Below are 15,357 nucleotides of genomic sequence, written 5' to 3'. Positions count from 1 at the left end.
TAAAAAAAAATAAATTAATTAAAATCACAGTTTACAGCAGGTTAAATAGAGTACACTTGTTCGCCTAAAGTTCCCCTGTGAAACCGTGGGACAATGTCAGACAAGTGCAGAGTTGACGGCACTGTGGGGTAACCCTAACCCCAAAACAAACTGACAATGTGGATGCTTTGTTAAAGAGTATAAATCTGGTTGATACCTGAGAATGATGCAGACATATACAAACATTCCAGTAGGTGGTGTTGTTTTGTCAATATTAAACTAAAGAGCAGCACAGTAAACACAAGCAACAACAGTGATTACACCAGACATTCATTCATTAATTTTCCACATTTCAAAATAGATTGCTACAATATCCAAACTCCCAGTTGATAAATTCCATTGCACAAGATCTCTATGGTCATACAAATATCTCTCTCATACATATCTATATATATATATATATATATATATTTTTTTTTTTTTTTTTCCGCTGGATAATGGTTCAGTCGGCTGCACAGTTCATCATCACCATCACTGTCTACATAAGTTATACTCTCTCTTGAAAACATGAATTCATTAAGATCCCATTGGTGACTAATCCCTGTGTTTTATTTCTCAATTGTGTTTGTAATGCTGCTTCTTAATATGACTATATTAGTATAAATAAATTAACTGAACTAGTAGAGACAGAAAACTTATTGCCTTAGGTACCGTCTAGTTGGTATTTAATTACATCAATAACGTTTTGGGGTCACCAGTATAATTTATAACACTTAGGCGCTCTCAACAACAGAAGCAGAATGTTAGGAACAATAGAAACAACAAAACCAGAAATGGGTTTCTACACGTACACATGTCTCCAAGCGTTTGCTGCCATTAATTGTGTCAGTGTGTTGTCTGTAATTTGTCATTCGTAATTTGTCAGTGTGGTGTCTATGGTTTGCCCATCTTATGGACAAATTATAGACAACACACTCACACAATTAACTGTTAAGTGATAGATAGATAGATAGATAGATAGATAGATAGATAGATAGATAGATAGATAGATAGATAGATAGATAGATAGATAGATAGATAGATAGATAGATAGATAGATAGATAGATAGATAGATAGATAGATAGATAGATAGAAAAATTATAGTAATAAATAAATAAAAGTATAACAACAAATACACTCGGAAATATAAACAGAAATAAAGAATGAAGATTTTCTTTCCCATATTGTATTTTGTATTATCTTTTTCATTCCCTCCACAGTCTATTGAGACTAGAAGCAAAACTATAGGAAAAACTCTAGAATTCCAGTGTGTTTTTGTAATGGGACCTGAGCTGACTTCTTAGTAAGTGTTAGTACTTAAACTTCTATCTTATTCACGTTCAGCGTCCTGCCTAAGCTCACAAGGCGAGTGGTGGAGATGTCAGGACTCCTGCTGGCATCGCATGCATTGGAATTGGTCATGGACAACAGAACTAGACACACACTGCTCTGTCTGCTGATTAAATTAATGTTAAAAGGGGAAACGAAGCACTCAGTCCGGTTAGCAGCTTTTGATAGATGGAGTTCCACTCTTATCAAAGGCCCTGACGTCATTTACTGTAGTTGATTGGCTTGATGATTCCGTCTACAATTCCGTAGACAGCGAAAAAGAAAAGAGAAAACTTTAGGAAGGTTAGCAAAGACCATCACATGTATGTAAAGACAGATGCATTAATACATATATTCAAATGTCTCCAGTTAGCTCATTCACTCCCAGGTGGATCATTTTTCATTTATAACTTATTATTGTTGTCATATAATGTACACACATGTAACAGAAATGAGTGTGTATAGTTGTGTCTAGTGGAAGGACTCCTATTGTCACTAGTGCGTTTACATGCACGTGAAAATCGAATTATTGCCTTAATCACACTATAACAGGAGAACTTAAGTGCATGTAAACACGTTACTCCTCTGATTAAAATCAGAGTTCTCATTATCCGATTGAGACACCCAGATAATGCGATTGGAATTCGGTTTTCTCTGCCATGTACGGCTTAATCGGAGTATTGATCGGATAATGCGTGTGACCCGGAACAAAAACATCCAAGAAAGCCAGTCGTACAAGAAGAAGAAGATAAACGGAGCCATCGGAGGGATAGCGCAGATCTTACCTGCACCAGAAGTAGCGCGAACATTACATACGAGATTAAAAAATATACTGTTATCCCTATGGTTGTTGTTTGAAATGCCGGTCCGCCGCATGAGCGACCCTTGTTTATTACAACACGTAATAGGTCAACCGGAAATCGGGCCGTATTAACGTGGTATTATCCCACTGAAAAGACACGTATCGCCACCTAGTGTGGAAGAGGAGAACAGTCATTCGATTTTCTTGCGCTGCATGTAAACTGGGACAAGGACTGTCCCAGCATAGCTCGATTAAGCTCTGCATGTAAACGCACTGAAGACTTTGCACTTTGTGACTGCTGCAGATTAACATTGGTCAACCCTCCAGGGGGCCCCCTGCTGGTTGGGGACCCTAAACTGTTGACTGTGCTGCTGATTCCCACAAGCATTATCCACGTCAGCGCTGCTTCCACCTCCCGCTGCCTGCGCTAAAAAAACCTCAGTTCACTATCAAATTCACAAGTCCAGGAACGGTCTGTCAATTTGACCTGGATGACCATTTGACTGACAGCTCAGTTCATTAGGAAAAAGCAAAGGCAAAAGGGGTATAGGGAAATGGATAATGCATGAAGGAATTGAACTAAGTTTTTCTTTTTGTGCGGCACTACTAAAACTCCATACATAGCTGAGTAGCAGCCTAACCTAAATGTGTCATTCGCTGCTGTCTTCAGTATTACTGAAGACTTCAATCAAACACAAAGGCCGACTGCTACTGTCCCAACATCAAAATCTCACCCATTAGCCTCAATCCTTTTATGCTTTGCAGTCTTTTAACTCAGCCACTAGTTGCCACGACTGATAGGGGATTCATTTGCTTCAATGTTGCTTGGAGTGTATCTACAGCGTATACAACACACACAGCTTACTGTGTATAACATATGCATGTTATATGAGGTTACATCTTTTTGTGCTTTGAACATTCAACTTCAAATAATTGACACTGCCATGCTCGCTGACCTTTTTGGCATTTAAAATATGAAAACTGAGGAGCTAGTTGGTGCCATCTCAGGGGAACACTGGGAGATGACATTTTGATGTTGGGACAATACGATACACTTACTCAAAAATACAAAAAAATAAGAACATTTGTAAATCTACGCAATTCGTATAATACAGTTTTTAAAAAAAATAGCATAATGATACATGCAGAATCAATAACGAAATGAGTTCAGTATCAAAAATGTGTACAGCTGAACATCTATAAGTCACTGTTTTCTTGATTTTCTTCTTGTCTGTTTTTTAAAATTTTTGCTTTCTTGGTAATATCCTTTCTTATTGTATTTTATTTGAATTGATGCATTTAGAGTATATGAATCAGTAAAAATGTTGTTTACGTCCTGAAAATATACTGGATCTTCTTAGTCCTTATTTTTATATAGCACTTCTCCGGATGATCTTAATAACTGAAACAACAGGTTAAACAGAAAAAGAGAAAACACAAGAATTAACATATTATTACTGATATCTGTGAAAAAAGCAGCATTTTAAGGCTACAGGTGGTGGGCATAGGCTTGGGTAAATACTGTTGGATAATCTGCTGCACTGCATCCTATTTTATAAAGTGATACGTTTTGTCTGTAAACACTTAAAGGAGACTGAAGAGCAGTGACTCACACACCGAAAGGACTTGCAGTGGCCTAACTGCTGGCCTCGCAGAGAGACTTTACTTTCAATAATTGCGGTAAAACTTAGAAGGTTATAAACCTGAGCTACATCAATACAAACACTTTCTTTTGATGTTTTTCCATCTGTGTTCATATCGTTTGAGAACCCAGAAGCTGTCTGTGGTGTGGAATAATAACACAGTGTCCCCCGTGGTGTGTGTGTGCTCCCTCTGTATTGTGTATTTAGTGATTTTAGCTCAGACGCAGTGTTAGTGCTTTTGATTGCCTGCAGCCCAGTGATTCAGCCTCTGAGAGGTACCAATCACATGTGTTGTGATATTGACACTTGATGTGTATGGCTGACAGATAAAACCCAGGGGATACCTCCGTATTTCTGTAGAGTGACTTCACATGCTGTCACAATAGGCTTTAGAGACATATTCCGCTCCAGGCTCAAACAGATTTTCTTTCCTTTTGTGTTTCAAGCTTCGGAAACAACTGTGTTTCTCTTATAGTGGACCCTGTATTTTGTACATAGCATTCCTTCTTTAATTGTGCTTCAGCATAGCCTGAAAGCCAGACCATCTTCCCCTCACTTAAATTATCTGTGGCAGAAAGTTGATCTGAACCTGCTCCACTGGGAACCTAGCCAGGCTCTGGCCCAATCAAATCATTAGGGCAGGCTTTAAACACTGACAGACGGAGGAAAGAAAAGCAATCAGTTAGCATGTCGTTTGTGTTCGGAGTTGATTTTGTTTACACCCAAATGGCCCTCATTGTACGACAAATGTAATGGAAATTTACTAGTAACCATATAACCTCCTTTATATTCTCTTTCAGATAAGTATAGTTCTGTGGCAACCTACAGAGAAGGGCATGTGTGACGGCTTTCATGCACGTGCCTTAACTCAGGATTGACAACATAAGAGGACTTGATTAACACCTGCCATCTCAAGTGAAAAACAACCCCATATATGGCACGGTTCAACCCTGCACTTCCTCTGTTTAGATGAACCTATAAATATAGCTAATTCTCTGTCAAAGTCAGAGACACAGTATGTTTTGAGTGTCACACCATCTCTTACCTTCGTTCTTTCTGCAATAAAACCATCCAATCCAATCCAACTTTATTTATAAAGCACTTTACGACAACCACTGGGTACCAAAGTGCTGAAAGTACAGAAGAATAAGTAAAAGACAACAAATACCATAAACCATAAAAGATACCGAATGGATCCAGTCTCTGAGTGTCTCATCAGAATCCATCTCTGTACTGAAGGAAGCTGAAGACTTGAGTTTACACAATAATATGCGGCTGCATGCAGAGGTATCTTTTCTCGGCATCTCTGTATTGCCACATAATGAAATGGTGTGCTGCCAGACTCTGCTAAGAATTGATTTTGACTATGCCAGGCTACCCCTCAGTAATGAATTCATTTATATTTTTACCTCTCCTTTCTTGGTTTTTAAGATTAACTACTATAGCAACAATATTGCAATGGCCGACCTGACTCAAATGCATGGTACCAAGCAACAGTGAACGTGCAAAAGACTTAATGTATGTAGACAGTGGAAAATAAGTCTGAATAAGATGCAGGTGCAGGCAATATCAGAGACGGGAAAGACGAGGGGCAGGAGGAGCGAATGAGGAAATATATCAGCATATCCAAACAAAGGAGTTCATAAACACGGCCCCGTTGACAAGATCAATTCTCATAAATTTGTGTTAAATCAGTTGAAAAATAGTTGCGAAAACTTGCCTAGAGGATGTCGATACAAAATCAGATTTATAGACAAAATTACCGAACTCTACACTTGAAGAGTTATTTGCACAGGACTAGTATTACTTGCCTCTAGTGATTAGTAATAATTGTAGAGGTTGAGGACGAGAATTATAGAAAGTGGAGGCAATTATAATTGAAAGTTCGTAAAGAAGATTGGGTGCAAAGGAGCAATGAACTGCACAGAGACCCAGTCACAGAAATAACAAGCTCTAAACCACGAGGAGAACACAGCTGTGCAAGCACAACACAGGTCATATGTCACTCACATCATTTAAGGTTGATTCTCACACTGCCAGCTGGTGCATGAATTGATCGCAGCATTGTTGTATTTTTTAAATATATTTGTCAGTATTAACCTCAATCTGCAAAGTAACTAAGCCGGTAAATTAATGTATTAATGTACTGACATGTAGGGAGGTGGGACATCAACTCTGGGTCAAACAAAGACACAACACTGTTACAGGATTTTTGAAATCAGGAGTAAGAAGCTTAACTTGTTCTCACACCTTATTAAACTCTGACAAATATATAAATAATATGACTATAAATACATAAATATCAAGTTACTATGAGAACTAACGTTTTTCAAGTTGTGAGTCCCTTCGGTAGTGTCTGATAAGACACACGTTGCCACGTTGTCTAGCAGGTCAACACATTAAGACAGGCAATTACAACGTATAAACACGTAAGATGATTTACATTATCTACCGCACAGCCTAAAAGAAAACATGTTTACCCCATAAAACTTCTAACAGACAATATGGTAATTAAATACTGGACTCCAAGAAACATTTGATGAATTGCAATAACATGTGAAATTGGAGCACGTGCCCGTGCACTGCTTTTGATTGTGTTTTCATTATAAAGAAAAAACAAACTCATCCTGTATGAAATCGATGCGAAAATGCTCACTTAAATGTCTGGTTGTGAATGCAACAAATAAATTATCCCTTAAATGGCAAATTACCTCATTCTGCGGAAATGAGAAGGCTGCTCTTTACAGTCTACAGGTTTGCACAGGAGGAAATACAACAGTAATTTGTTAACGAGGAGCATCCTTGATAAATGATAAGGTCGGTCAGCCTTGTCAATTACACTTTTGGAATTCAAATGAGCTTTTAGTGGAGATTATTTCAACATTCCTGGTATGGACTAAATCTAAACCTGATTTTTGAATCAACACTCACTGACTGCTGCTTTCCATATGTGTGATTTAAAGCTTTTCCATCACTTTAAGGAATGGACGAACATTTGAAGGGCATTTGTGTGCATCTCTTTGTCAAAAGCTTAGAGGCAATTATGATTTATAACACACTTGAGATAAATGAAATATTGTGAACTTCTAAAATGTTACCCAAGCGTTCGTCCCCAGACGGTGTTTCAACTGCTATTAAAGCCGACGTATTGATTCCAGTTAGAAGGTCAGGCTCAAATGTAGTATTTTCCCTAAGCCCCTGGTAGATAAAGTCGCTCTGTAGTGCAATATGAGATGAACTCATTTCCACACAAGTAGCAGTGGTGTGAGGCAGAATAAATTACCTTGAAAGAATTTTCTCATATTCACCGTGTTCTCAGTCATTGCAGCTATATGGAATAAATGCATAACTCGTCTGAATCAAGCTTCAGAGTACAGATTTAGATTAACTTTCACGCATACATTTGCCATGCTTAGCTTCCGCTTTTAAAACTGAATGAAGAAGTCGGCAACTCACTGGTACGTTTAAACATTTGAAGTCCTTCCATTTTCACCAGTGAACTCTCTTTCGTGGTGTTTGTGTGTTTTTACAACTTCTGCTGATGTTATTTTTGCAATGATTACATCTGCGACACATACATTTGCGGTAAGCTCTCGACAAGAGTTTGCAGATGTTAGTAGAAGACATCTGATTAGAATCGAGCGTAGCCCCAATCGGTGACAAAGAAAATCAGCCGAGAAGTAATGAATAAATCAAAGGTTCAAAGGTGACTATTAACTGTTCCAGTCCGTTCCAGCTCAGCCTGTCTAATTATTTTCCACACTTACTTGTACCAGCAGTGATGCAGTAGATGATATCTTGTCACTGTAAGTGGATATATCTAATTATTTCATTATTAGTCCGGCAAAAAAAATAAATATATATATTTATATATGAATCTATAATCCCTCCCACCCACAAAAAACTTACAAAAAAACAACTTACAGAAACCTACCACAGCACCTCCACAGATGGGCAAACCGTGACAAACACCTGCACTGACAAACCCCTTGTTAATTCAGCGTTGTCTTAATGTAAATGCATGCTTGTTGATCTCTGTTTTGTTTCTACAGAATTTCTCCACTGAAGGTTATTGAGAAGTGCTGTTTGCGCCGATGCTATTGATTAAAGAGGGGGTGGACTGTTGCTATAGGCACCTTCGGACCAAACACACACTTGGGATTCCCTGAGGATAACTACCCACTATTGTGCTCTTGCAAGGAACTACATATTGTACTTCCAAGGCTTTTCTTCTGTTTGCAATCACAGCGCCATCAGGACTGCTGAAGTGATGTAATAACCGGCTAGTGGCTGGTACACCATCATCACTTAGGTCTGTGTGTGACATACAACAATCACACATATAGGCCTGATAGCCGTTGCTCGCTAGTTGTTCTGAACACCAGTAGCTGATGCATTCATGTGTTCCAGTCAATGTACGTTTACATCATTCAAGACTGTGCTGTGAAATCACAGAAAGTTAAGTTGAAAAAATTCCATCTCATACCATTATGACTCATGATAATCAACTTTATGACTCACAAAAAGGCAGAGGGGAATAACACTGATTATCATGGTACCAGTCGACGGGTGGGCTATATCAGATGGTAAGTGAACATTTGTAAATTACATAGACAGCAATTTTATAATGAATAAAAATAAAATGCTCTTCCAAATTAGTTTGCACTGTTTCAGTAAGAGAGGTGTACAGAAGACAGCACAGAGGCCTGGGACTAAACAGCAGACAGTATTGTGCTCAAATTTCACTTTTTTTTCTTTCAAATTTAATTCCCCTAATACACTTCTTTGCACTAAAACAAATGGAAAACAATTGGAGTTGTTGTTACTTATAGGGTATTGTTCTGTTTCTGATCCGACCCACCTGAGGTCAAAAGTAATATGAGTTTGACGCCCCTGTCATGGGGGACGTGTGAGAAGCTTGTGATGGCCAGCTGGGTCAGAGCTTCTCCAACACTGTTTCCAGTCTGCAGAGGTCAGTATAAGTCAAAAGTGGCCAAAGGAAGGAAAATTGGTGAACTAGCAACAGGGCCATGGGTAGCCATGACTCACTGATACACGAGGGAAGCGTAGGCGGTCCTGTGTGGTCTCCTTTGGATCAGGTTCCTATTAAAAAGGAGTCAGAGTGCACAGTGCATCACGTTGTATTGAATGGTACTGTACAACGTGCCACCACTGGGCAAGTGCTCATGAGAGCTGGGACATGGAGCAATGGAAGAAGGTGGACGTTCAGTTTTTTTTTTAATCATTATGTTAATGGCCTGGTGGCTATGCGTTGCTTATCTGGAAGACATATGGTACCGGAGCACAAGAGACACAGAGTCCCCGTTGCCACAGGCTCGTCCTTGGTCTGGAAAATGTTAATGTGGTAATATGCATTAAAATAACACCCACAGCAATGTGGTGATTGTTGTACGAACCTGTGTGTGCCTTATGTAAACACAAATTCCTTGCGTCTAGCTTGACTTTTTATGTTAAATTCCAACGACATTTAAGTCATCCTGTGTTGCTCTTGTGTGTCATCAACTTTTTGAAGCATCCACGCACTTAGCCTCACCTTGAGTTCCAGCTCCAAATTGTATTTACACACAATACAACTACTCTCACTTGAGCATTCATCAAAGTGAGAAGTAAATCAGAATGAATGCCCTCACGGCCAACAAAGACAACTGTGTTGAGAGTGACTTACAAGAAGAAAGGGTATAAAGGGTTCAGCTGGATACATGATTGCGGTGTACAAGCACAATAGTAAGCTGTAGTTTTTTACTAACTTTTTTTTTTCATAGCCATTTCAGAAGAGTATATTGTCATAAATCCAATGTGGATGGGAGAAATAAAATTGATTTTATAACACAGAAAAGAGTTAAGAAAAAGCTGCTTCAGGAAAGTATATTACAATAAATGACTTATTCTTCGATAAGTGGTAAATAAAAGACTTTGTAAAAAGAATGAGATCCATCAATAAAGATGCTTTTAATGGATATTGTAAGGTGTTATCATAATTATTAGTTTATTTTCCACACATGGTTGGACTGAATCATAGGTATTAACATATGTTCCTATATGAACCAGATATAGAATTAAAACAGTCACTTTAGCTAAACATTGCAAAGACACATATAGTCTTTGAATTTATCACGCCTGCAATGCACAGTGAAATAAACAGGATAGGAAACCTTTTTATAGTGTCATTAATGAGAGCAGATTTGATACGGTGTGGGAGGCTGTTCCATTATAGCCTCCATCCTTAAACATCAGAACATCAGATATCCCCCCAGCTCCAACCTCAATTGCAGCACAACTAAAAGGTTTCTTTCACAGGACCTGAGAGGCCGCGGGGATGAGCATAACCACAGGAGTTCAGGAATCCAAGTTGCAGACAGGCCATTTAAAGCCTTATACACGCAAAGTCTAAATCCCAGACAGCCACGTTATATGTTAGACTACTTCAGAGAATGCGTTCAAAACTGAACAAAAAAGACATAAACCATCACATCATCAGATTAAAATTTAGTAGTTTTGCCATTAACAAGCAGTAGAGCTCTAATCCTGGCTGGCATGTTCCTCGCGAACCTTTCCCACTGTAGAGGGGTAATCTTGCCCCAGTCTTCATGAATTACTACTTTTAATTCTTCTAAATTCTTTGGTTTGCACTTTGAAACAGACCTTTTGATAATCCACCACAGATTGTCAATGGGGATCATGTCTGGGGATTGAGCTGACCACTGTAAGACCTGGATACTGTGCTCCTGCAGTAAGTTCTACTAGGCCTGGATGTGTGGCAAGAGGGGCATTATCTTGTTGAAACATTCAGTTTGGATCTTGACGTAACGGTGCACGAGCAGAACGGAGCACGTGAGTTTTTGAGAATGGCACAATATTTGGCAGAGGTCAATGTGCCATCACAGACAGTGAGATGACAAACACCAGCAGCATTCATGCATCCTCAAACCATGATACCGCCTCCACCATGTTTGACAGTAGGTACTGTACATGCTGGAGATAATGCTTCACCTGGTCTTCTGCATAACGTCACGTTAGCAGGAGGAAGATAAAGCTGGAAACTGGACTCATTTGATCACAGAATCTTCTTCCAGTTCCTGACTGTCCAGTTCTTGTGTGCTTGGGCCCAACGACACCGGCCCAACCTCAGGGGCTTCTTGACAACCTTGTAGGACCCTAAGCCATGATCTAAAAGTCAACTGGACACCAGTTCGGTTTGACCATATATATAGAGAAATAGATCTAAATTTAGAGATATACATAGATACTATGTATGTATGTGCATGTTCATGTTAGGAAGCAATTTGTGTGCTCCAACCATACTGAGCAGCATCAGCAAGTGTATGTAAATATGTGCACTGTGATTTGGTAGTGACTGCAGACGGGGAGCACCTGGCCTTCATTCAGGGGGGAATTTATTCCAAGTATGTGTTTCATATAGATATGGTCATAATGTCACAGTGGAAAGGATGTTTTCTAAATCTGCGGCGTCAAGAAATATGTCAGACTATGAGAAGTGATACTGCGTTTCCTCACGAAGAAATGTTGTAAAATGTTGTAAATGAACAAATACAGCAAAAAAGAATTAAATGACACATTTACTCTTTGAATCTATTTTTAAATGTGCTTTGGGATTTAGATTTTTAATGGCTATGTTATTCACACAAGTACTAATCATTGTCACATAGCCTGTGTCAGGTGTTCAACTCTCCCTTATTAATAACATGGTGAACACACAAAAAGCAAGAAATAATTCATACTTAGTGTTGGATTATTGTTTGCTTCATGTGTGTCATATTTCTTTATTGGCATAGATGAGGTGCTACTGCAATATGCATAGGCTCTTTTGGAGAATAAATCAGCCCTCTAGTAGCAAGTGTGGCATTAAGCATGGCAATGAAAACAGGAAGACAATGAGAAACCCTCAACATGCCACATGCCACATTTAATAACACTAAGAAGAAGAGCTGATTTAAGAAGCTTGGTTATTTGTGGACAGTGCAAGTTATGCTCAAAGATCCATCAGGTTGTCTTCACCTACTATTTCTGATCCAGTTGTGTTTAGAGTCTGATGACTGAAGTGACTCAACAGTCGCCACTCATTTTCGTGCCTTCCTGCTATTCAATTTATTTATGAGGTGGGTGACTTCAGTTCAATAAACAGATGGAAATCAAACAATGAAAGATGCAACTCCTTAAATACACTGAAATACATATTCATGCTCAGTCATGCAGCTCAACAATAGGATAGGAAGGTGTTCTGCAAACCAAATGGCACTATTACATAAATGACAAATGAGGTGAAAAATTGAAACGTTTGGGAAGATGAATGGCGACACAATGAAAGAAAGACGCCCCCTTAAATGGTCACAGTCACTGAGGAGACTATTCATCATAAAAGCTTTGGCTGAGGGAGAACTGAAAACATCAGTGTCTGTCCCCAATGTAACATCAATTTGTTTCATGGTTTTATTGTCACAAGTTTCTTGATTAATTTCTTTCTTTCTTTTATTATTATTGTTCAGATTTTTTCACTCTTTCTGTCTCGTTCACACGTTCATTTCTTTTTAGACTGGTCAGCAAGTTGTTGTTTTGTTGTTTTTTTTTTTTACCACTGTGTTCTAATATTAACACAATTGCTGATCAGCAGATTGTGCGAAACAAAAGTTGTGTTCAAGTTGTGCTGTACAGAGATAGAGAAAAGCCAATGTCTTGAACAGTATAACTGACAATTATTTCCCCATTGCAGGATGAATAAAGGCATATCTTATCTTATTTATACTGTGTGACTGTATTTAGAGAGGGCTCTGACACAGTCTTACTCTGAGCTACCACAGAGTAAAGTTAACAATCGTGACAGAAACATGGAGATATGTCCTTAGTCCAGACTGTGCTTCCAAAATTGTTGAGAAAAAAACGGGATTCGTAAAAGGTTTGATTGAATTAACACTTTTCTTTGATGTTAAATATTACATTCCTAACGTTTAAACCATAGGTCTTCAACAGGGGGTCTGCGACCCCTAGGTTTTGCAGAGTACTGTAGGGAGGTCGCAAATTCTTTGCCTGATTAGACACATATATATATACTTTTTTTTTTTAATTTTGCCCCACAAATTTAAATTTCTTTAAATACACATTAACATGAATCCAACATATTTTAGTAAAGGGACAAATGGAGGCAGGACACATCATCTTTCTTTCAGCACTTCACTCATTCAGCGATACAGGAGCTGTCTCAACAGCTCACCTTTTACACAGAGAGCTGCACTAGACCTGTCAATCAAAGGCTCCTATACACAGTAGGCCACGCCCCTATCGCTGCTGAGCCAATCACGAGAGTCTGTCAGGTTCCCCGCAACTGGCTGTGAGCCTATTCAGTCGCCAGGTGAAATCCCAGATGCACACTGCAATTTTAGCAGAAGAGAAGCTAACAGAGGAGCTGCTAACATTATGTATGTGTAATGTTTACACTAGTTGCACGGCCCCCTACGGTTGCCCATGTTTGATATAAAAAAAATTAATATGTGTACCTGTGTATTATTTTAATAGCTTAATATTCAATTCAAAGGATAACAACAACGTATAAATAGCACTAGTTTAATATAGTTTAATATAGAACACATATACAGTAGTAGGTAGGGGGGTCCCTACTTAATCTCTCCATCAGTTAGGGTCCTGACCCCTGGTTTAAACATATACAGTATTCCCACTGTAGTGAGATGAGGGGTCAGAGTGCAGCCTACTGAACCCTAAATAACCCGTACAAGCAGAAACATCACACAGAAATTCAGGTGAACTTTAACAACAAGTGGATGAGAGACTTGCAGCTGCCGATCAGCCGTAAATGTGACAAAGTGATGAATGAAGTGAACACAAAAAGTGACAAAATAAGGTTTATGAATGGAGAGACACAGTATGTCTTGATTTTGAGTCCTCACACGAACATGGTTATCATCAAGGAAGAGTAGCGAAGTGGCCCTACCCTGTGTCTCGGCTTTTAGTCGACGTAAATACGCAGTGAGACACGACACAAATAAAGGCTGTCTCAAATCATGGCAAGATGTTTTAGAGAAGAGATGGCTGGTTTAACGGACGCAAATTGCCACAAGTGCAGTATTATGTTTGCCTTTCTGCCGCTTTTTAAAAAACAATGTTACATAATCAAAGTCTGTTTTGGTGGGAAGATGTGGCGGGAGAGACAGGGATAAGGAGGATCCACATCATGAGGCACAGCCTCTTTGTAGATATATGGGGACAAAATAATGCTAACTTGAAATCAGACATTCATATGTGAAGAATAAACAGAGGCCAAGAAGAGAGAAAAGAGAAAGGTTGTATTTTGTGCAAAAGTCCAGCTTCTAAACACAGTGACCTTCACAAAGAACAGACTGTGCACCTTCTTATCAGACTAGTAGCAAACTTATCAACACATGGTATTGTCCTTTTATTCATTTTGTATTCAGTGTAATACTGATATGGCCACATACCACAGATCAAATGAAAAAAATGATCTTTGGCACAACTGTATTTACTCAACTGCTTATGCGTGCACCGCAGCTCTGCATTAGTTTGATGTTTTTATGCAAATAATCATTCCCTGTCAGTGCATTGATGCTGTATATTTGCACAAAATGATCACAAAACTTTGATAAAAAAAGAGGACAATACGACTTTTCTAACTATGTAATAATAAATATGCATATTTCTGCAAATATAATAAGTTATACAAATCAGCATGATAGAACATCTGGATTATTTGTTATAGTGAAAATGAACAAATGAGACTCCAACGTCTGTGTGAAGAAATAATGTGTGTACTATTTGCAGCGCTGTGCTGGGCTCAACTAATTAGTGCTGCCAGAGAGAGACCAGTTTGACAGACTGCTGCAAAAAGAAAAAGCTTTCATTTTCATTCCAAAACACTGGCCGCTCTGCGAAGAACAACCCATCTTCTTATCAAAGGAAAGGAGTTGGGGGATTTCATACTGAGTGGCTGAAACCTTAATATTTTCCCTCTATAGTTTCTGTGCATGTCTCACTTCACATCCTGCCGTCCATTATGTCCAACTTTTTGATGTTCAAACTTCAAACTGAAATCATTTGTGGTTAAAGAATAAATATGTCTTGTGTTGCGTCTGATTAGTACCCACTGTTGTTCTCTCTCTATACTAGGTATTCATGGAAACGGTATAATCAGGGTTGATTGCCTCTCCATTGTTGAGGAAAAAAAAACACGTCAAGCAGATTAGAAATTCAGTTTGTTGTTGAATCGTTTTCTTTCTAAAGAAACAACAACAAATAATAAAAAATTATATTACAAGGAAAAGAAGATGTCCACAACTGACAGGTGGATACAAGGGGTGTGCACGACACTGCAAAATACATTTAAAAAAAAAGTAAAATGTAAATACAGGGCCAGTATTGACGATACCGATGTTGATTTTTTTTTACTTAGAAAATAAGCTTATCTACTAGGTAGAGGCAGAGCAGTTTGTCATACTTTATGAAGTGAATACCATATGCAAATTTGAATAAAGATTTTAATTTTGAATTAATTTCAATTA

This window comes from Mugil cephalus, chromosome 10, assembly GCF_022458985.1.
Source record: "Mugil cephalus isolate CIBA_MC_2020 chromosome 10, CIBA_Mcephalus_1.1, whole genome shotgun sequence".
Lineage (NCBI taxonomy): Eukaryota > Metazoa > Chordata > Actinopteri > Mugiliformes > Mugilidae > Mugil > Mugil cephalus.
The sequence above is the reverse complement of the archived record's forward strand: the minus strand, read 5'-3'. Positions refer to the sequence as shown.